Source organism: Vollenhovia emeryi, unplaced genomic scaffold (assembly GCF_000949405.1).
Source record: "Vollenhovia emeryi isolate VEMERY1.0 unplaced genomic scaffold, V.emery_V1.0 DF939143.1, whole genome shotgun sequence".
NCBI lineage: Eukaryota > Metazoa > Arthropoda > Insecta > Hymenoptera > Formicidae > Vollenhovia > Vollenhovia emeryi.
In genome coordinates this window covers 2,107,805-2,115,314 of record NW_011967223.1, presented here as the reverse complement: position 1 = coordinate 2,115,314, position 7,510 = coordinate 2,107,805, and the positions used below count along the sequence as shown (strand labels likewise).

At 44.3% G+C, this 7,510-nt stretch overlaps 1 protein-coding gene across 1 annotated transcript in view; it reads left to right on the top strand.

Moving 5' to 3' along the window:
- LOC105566686 overlaps positions 1 to 4,186 on the top strand; it is a 141,206-nt gene extending 137,020 nt beyond the window's left edge. The window contains exon 4 of the mRNA XM_012020890.1: positions 3,730 to 4,186. The gene's annotated coding sequence lies outside the window, so the exon portion shown is untranslated. The remainder of the gene's footprint in view (positions 1 to 3,729) is intronic.
- Positions 4,187 to 7,510: the final 3,324 nt, after the last annotated feature.

Genomic DNA, 7,510 nt, shown 5'->3' with positions numbered 1-7,510 from the left:
CCCTATATTGTGATACATGTGCGGGAAATTGGCTATTGGCCACGAGTAGCGGGGTAGCTCGCCTTCGGCTCGTGCGCCCATCCGCACGAGTGGCCAATAGCCAATCTCCCGCACATGTATCACATACTATTTTATATTATAAGTGCACGGAAAAGTACCTCTTTTTTGACAGTTACGCGTAAAAACTTTGAGGCTAACCTGTCATCTGTCGAAGACGGCGTGTGGAAGAGAGATCGGCAATTGTGCTGGGAGATAAACAAAAACAGCGCTAAAGTGTGCGGTAATAATTTTACCGCACGGCTTTTTCCGCACAGTTGACGCCATGTTGCGTGCAAACTGTATTGTGTCAGCAAATGTCTATTTTGGGCACGAAAAACTGTCAAAAAAGAGGCACTTTTCCGTGCACGTGTGATATAAAATCTTTAGGCTTGTTTTCTGTTCCTACACTAGTGAACTAGTGCAATAAATTGGAGTAAGACAAGCATATTTTTTCTCATTCTAGCTTACTGCACTAGTTCACCAGTGCAGGAACAGAAAACAAACCCTTTTACACCGACAAACGCGGTGTCAACTTTGATATTATATTGTTTTGCCATGACGACGCCATACGTAACTATAACAGTTAGGCTGCGTTCAGAAACGTCATCCGAGCGTTCCAGTGTGTCGTTTCATCCTTGTTGCTCACCGTACGTTAAACAAGGATAAAATGATACACTGGGGCACTCGGGTGATGTTTCTGAACGCAGACTTATTCGTAGCAATATGCTTGTCTCACACCGCAGCAACGTGAATTTTCCACACTAACCAAGCAGTGTTAATTTCACATCGATAAGGTGAGAATTATATAAACACCTGAATGGGTGTTCATTTCACACCACTGGTGGGAATTTACATCCATATTTCTTAGAGTGCATGCGTAACACTATCATATTTTACGTTCAAAATGAAAATGTAAAGAACCAATTCTGCGGACGGTATCGCGAGTTTTAAGGATGTGCAAGAGCGGCGATAAACTTTTATCGCCTCTATGCCCGAAACTCCGATTAATCCAGTAAACGATAACGATTCTTCTTACGTGATATTTTTAGAAACCGTGGTGAACCCAATGAGCACTTTGTCCGAAATGGCACCAGTGGTACAGTAGGTTGGCGCGACGACATTCGGCAAAAAGCCGCCCATCCGCGACGCGACTTTGATTGCGGCAACATCGCGAAGAAGCGTGAATTTGCCGTTCTCATTCTGACCCAGTTCAATTTTGCGTTTGCCGACGCGGTACTTCCGTAATACTCCATACCCGACGAGTATAATTTACCTTTAGTGGAAAAGTTTAAACGGGCTTTCTTTGGCGCACCCAGCGGAGCGCTCGTAGCCCGGCTGCTCGCATTTAAACGGAGGTCGTTGGCCCGAACATTTCCGCGGGTTTGATAGCACTGCCAGTTGCTGTTTATCCTCATCTTGATATCTCATATACGTCAAGAGAGAGATTCTTGTAATTTTATCGCGCGACTGCACTTTTACGCTTTTAATTACGTAATATTTTTTTTATTTTTTTTTCTGCTATCGGACGATGTCACAAAACAGACGAGAAACAGAATTTGACGTCGATTGCGTTTTAATTCGGTGAATCAGTTGTAGTGTCACGTAATTTACCCGAAAGATTAGATCCGCTAAAGCTTCGATAAAATACATTTTACATTATATAAATCATAATCACGAGACACGGTAGTGTCTCGCGCCGAGTATATAGGCGTAGCTAGAAACCGCGTGCGCGTACACCGACCGTGTAGTTTACGCGAGTACGCGAGTTGACAGATAAAATAGACACGAAGATATTCGACGAAAAAGATCGAGCTTATTATCTTCCCTAAAATTCATTGCTCCGTCCGAAGTCCATTTGCGAGTCATCTTTTCTCTGGGAAAGGATCAAATCAGGTAGGAGAATTGCTGATTCGACAGAACGTGACAGAAAATTTAACCGTTCGTATCAGGATTCAACGACTCGATCCCTCGTCTTTAAACTCAGGACATTGCCCCGAACACGTCAAGGGGTTTGGTACCACTGGCATAGATGCATAAATGCACGACACGCACGCACGCATGCACGCATCCCGCGCGCACACACGCGTGCATTTGGAGATGCGTAGCGTGCGTGTGGACGCGCAAGACGCGCGTACCTACAGTACATGCAAATAAATATGCCATGCGAGGGAACGGGGTGCAAGGAGAGGACGGAGGGTGAGGAGGAGGAGAGGAGGGGAGCGCGGATCTACCAGCGGGGTGCAACAATAGGCCCTCAGTAGTTGCCATGGTAACACCATCAATCCCTTAGCAACAGCTTGAGATCTTAAAGCCGAGGCTTCGCCACGCTTTGTGCGATCATTTAATGACGGCGGTGTCCGGGAGAAATCCGGGATCATGATGGATTTTCCCCGCGCGAAAATGGCGGCCGGTATAGGGTAGCGTAATCAAACCAGGCGAGCCACCTTTGGAAAGGGTGAAGACTTTCATGTGTGTGGCAAATTTTCGAGATATCACGAATAAATCGAAGATAATTTAATGGAGCGACTGTTCCATGTTCTTAAGTTTGTTAATATATTTAATCGAGAAGGAAATTCAGAAAGAGAAACTCAAGTTTCGCTTTAGACGCATCGCGTGACTCATTTTCTACTGGAATACAGACATTATTTCAGTAGAGTTGCACTCGGAGCTTATAATTAATAAAGTAACGGATCTGTAATAATTTTATTAGCAAAAGTATGTCGTTAATTTGTTTCGTGAAAATGCACCAAGTTCACTCTTGAACAGAAGAGAACTTTAGAATGTCGAGATCACCAAGTCTTATAATAGATCGCCATATGGCTAACGTTCATTACTTTATTGCATCGTAAATTGTCAACTGCAGTAAGACAGGAAATAAATATACGCAGTCGGCGATTTCTGCTCTAGATTGATTGCCTCAAATGGAGGCAGGAAGTTGTTAATTGAGTCGGAACCGTCTTTCTTTAACAATCTAGTTTTTCATCGCCGAAGGATAGGGATGAGAAATGAGAAAGTGATGATGTGGATCTTCAAGGTGGCTTTCGCTTCGGGATAAAATTCTTCTCCGATTTCCTCGGAATTCATTGCACAAACTACGGAGTGACAGGCAATTAATTCGTTGCCGGAATAACGCGACACACGATACTCCCAGGCATTGTATCCTCGTATATCAACTGAACATATTTTATTTTGCAATCGCATAAATGCTGTCCATCGCGTGAGTTGGAAATCGTCCTTAATTGCTTTTCCTTCGTTTTCTCAATTACAGTTAGCGACTTCTCGACGCTACCAGCCTCCTCTGAAAGTCGCCGTCCGCTCAGCAGCCACTCAACGTTCTTTCATTAATTTCTACCTGCTGTAATTCCACCAGCTCGTTTCCTGCGCGGTCTAAATAATAAAACGAAGGCTGCGGGCGTATAGCCAAAGTCGTGACTAAGTCCGATGCCGTGGCAGTGCACGTCAAGCCAACCGCGAGGGTGAGAAAGCGGCGATGGCGGGAGGAGGACCGTCCTTTTATCGTTCTCGTCTTCTTTCGTCCTCTTCTGTCGAATTTACCATTTTCTTTTTTTTCTCGCAGCCCACCCTCGCGTCGCGAACCTTCCGTTCTCCCTTCTATCTCTATTCCGTTCCGGCTCTACCTCGCTGATTCACTCGTTAGCGCAATTACATATTTAACGCCCAAAATTTCAGCCCGAGCTCGTGTTTCCTCACCGGAATTCCCGCGTCAGAAGAGGACCCGGGCTCTCTCATTGCCGGCGCACCGGATGCGACCCGCTCTATCAGATCCAGCTTGATCCAGCAGCTCTTACGAAGCCGACGAAATTCTTGGTTAATTAGATCGTATTCAGCGGAGCGTATGTGTTTCAGACAGTCTGTAATATCTCGTTTCGGTTACCTCCCGACAGTGATTCCCATATTTCAGCCAAGTTAGTTTCGTAAAATAATAATTTCGTTATATACATGTTACATATGCGTTTCTGATAAAAGAACTTTTACAAAATTCTCTATCACATATTTTATCACGAATGTATTATATACGAACCATTTTTCAAAAAGATTTTATCTAGTTTTTGTTATTGGGTTATATTTTATATACATGTAATTATTAAGTAAAAGTGTTGTGTGTAATAATGAAATTTTAAATATAATAAAATTTGGATTGCGGTCACGCAAACTATGTATAATAAATATTACACATTTATTATTACATAATGATACATATCCGAATGTGCGCATGAACATTTCACAAATGTTTGTAAGCGAGGAGTCGCTTCGTAAGCCAATAAATTGATTGATTCCCGCTAATTGATTTGCACATGATCGAGCATTCGCTGGGACAAGAATGTTTCAAAATACGAAGGGCGCAAGTGTTCGTTCCGAATGCCGTGAATACATACATCTGCATTCAGATTGATTGATTTCTATGCGTTACAGGCATCACCCGCAATCCTGTAAATTGATTCTTAATTAACTGTCAAGCACTGAGCACTTGAATCCGCGTGTCTCGTGAATTGTATTGACGTAACGCGCAAATATATTCCACGTATACAATCAAGAATAGCTGTACTGTTTTAAATGTATATGTATAGAATAAATAATCCAAGTGTACATAGAATAAAAAGGCTATAATTTGTTACTATAATTTGTATGTTTTATGTTTTGATTTTATCCCTTTTACAAATCACTTTAAAATTTATTCGAAATTAATTCGGCGTGGTTTAATTAGACGTCTAATTAAATTTTTGTCGAATACTTGATCTGGATCAAAGGGCCTTCTACGTTTAATTAGTTAAAAATAAATCATGTTAGCGTTTAATTCTAAACTACATATTTTTCATGATACTTTTAACAACTGAAATAAAACTTCTCGTTGATCCAACTGGCAATATAATTAATTAAATGTTGCAGTTGCTTCGACTGAAATATCAGATTCTTATCAAGTAACCGAATTGCAAACCAACGTGTCACAATTTTGAAGATGGTGAGAAATTGCAAAATACAAGTGAGAGTGTACATATGCAAAAGTTACCTCGCGCATACATGTTCGCAGAGCATAAATTTTACATATGTGCACTCTCACTTGTATTTTGTAATTTCTCACCATCTTCAAAATTGTGACATGTTGGTTTGCAGTTCGGTTACTTGATAGAGACCTGATATTTGGGTCGAAACGTCGTACCAATTGTAACACTTAATTAATTATATTGCCAGTTGGATCAACCAGAAGTTTTATTTCAATTTTATTCATCACTGGTGACTTTAAGTATACTCCTCTACTTTTAACAACATTAACGAGAGCTCGATGCAATCTTTTCGATTAAATAAAACAGCGTTAAAATGTTTTCGTTATACGCACGTTATGCACAAACGTGATGCTTCTTTCTTTACTAATTGTAAACAAGATATTTAAAAAAAAGAATAAAAATCTCACGGAAAGTGAAGTAAGCATGGTAAGTGGATGAAGATGCGCGTACTTAACGGTTTCATTTTCTGAAAGATAAAACGGGAAAGCGTGTTGAAGCTATCTGACACGTGGCTCGACGGAACGCAAAGAGGAGAAGAAAAAGAAAGGGGAAAAGCGGGAGAAAGAGAGGAAAACGACGTCGCGGATATCTTTATTCTCGTCGAGTCCGATATTTATGGCGCGCGGGGATGCGTCTCGACGAAGTGCCTCCGGGCATCGGCGCAACAGGTAAATCGAGTGATCAAGCGTCGTTAAAAGAAATCGGCACCATCCGGGCGCGATGACGTCACGCGGATATGATAACGTTACTGTTATCAACCGGCTTGGTGGCCGATGACCTTCCGTACCAGGGCTGCTTTCGCTCGCTTTTACTACTCTAGACATGCAATCCGGTTGAATGCGTCGCGAGCGAGCTGCATCCGTAGAGATAGGATTTTGCCAGCAACGCGCGAGACTCGAGCTTGAGCCGAGATTAAGTTAACGCGTATCAGTAATAAATGTTTTACCTGATCACACGAGTCTACGAATTATATCAAACGGTCAGTATTCGATACCGATTTATCGATGCTTACTGTCGAGTACAAAATCAAACCCGCGGAACGGGGCTTCGCACTGTCCCCAGGCCTGGCCGCCTTCATTTCCATACCGTCGGCCGCGCGCACCTATTCGTTGTTTTGCCCGCGAGGGCCGTCGTCAGGGGCGCGACTTGGAAATTGGCAGTACGCATCGCGCACCGTGTCCCAGGCATTGATTAATGGCGCGCCTGTTGCAGCCCCGGTTACAATGCAATTTGCTTTGCGCGCGCGGGCAGTGCAGCGGCGGCTATCCTGGTCCGCGCGATAGCGCGTCTGCGGCGCGGGACACGCGTGTGCGTGCGCGCTCGTAGCGAAGTGACAAAGCCGTGACAAGAGTGACACGGTGACATGGAACGCGCGACAACTAATTAATCATCCTGGCGCGGCCGAACGCGGCGGGTCCCTGCCTGTCGCGCGTTGCATCGCCGCTGCACTGCTCCGCGCGGAAGGGTGACAATGTGTGTGCGTATGCGTGCGCGTCTGCGGTACAATGAATGCATCGGCATGCACCTACCTACCGTCCTTTTGATACCGCCGGGTGTCCTGTGACGCGCACGCTGCCGCAATTGCGTGCACGGTTGAGCTCTGCATCTTTGTCCGAATTGCGAGCGCCCCATTCTGCTTCAACTCCTTGCTCTCCCTCCCTCCCGTTCGCCGGTTACCCCTCTATGTCTTCGTTTCCGCCCGTCCCGTCGTGCAGTTGCACCAACCCAGGACCTAACCAACCCCTTCCCTCCCAAATAGCGATCGCCATTCGATTTGCCTATCGGCACTGTTGCAGATACGCGTCGAATCGCGCGTCACGCTTACCGTCGGCGTGCGGTTTCATCAGGGTGGACGTTCCATTCGGTTTCGGTAGAAAGTGCGCGATCGCGCGTGTTGGTTTAGCATTAATTACGGCCGCGGCAAGTGGCCGAGATTAATGGCTGCGGTATGCCGTGTAATATGTAATATCGAGAACACATTTGGCCGGCGTAATGTATTATAAGCGCGTACCCGGCAAGTAGATACCGTAGTAGATTACCGTAGTTTCGACGATACACTCCACGTTACCGTACGCTAATGGATATTTTTCATTCACTTATCGCGATAAATGGGTTCGTTATGTTTTACGGGCCGCGCTTTTAAACTCGGGAGTATTAAAGGTCGCGCCGATGCATTGTTGGAGCGTACTACAACGATGCACTGCGCAACATTATATAAACATTTTATAAACGGGCCGTAATAATTTCATTTGTCCTCGTAACGCGGTGTATTTATCACAATGTATAGCAGTGCGAGTTAATATTGCAACATAGTCATGTGGGTAAATAATAAGTTATGCGCATTTCGGCAAAGTTTCATGTTTCATTAATGGATCCCGTTCTGATTGTGTACCGCATTGAGATTATTACATGGCGTCGTGAAACATGAAGGAACAAATAAATATCGG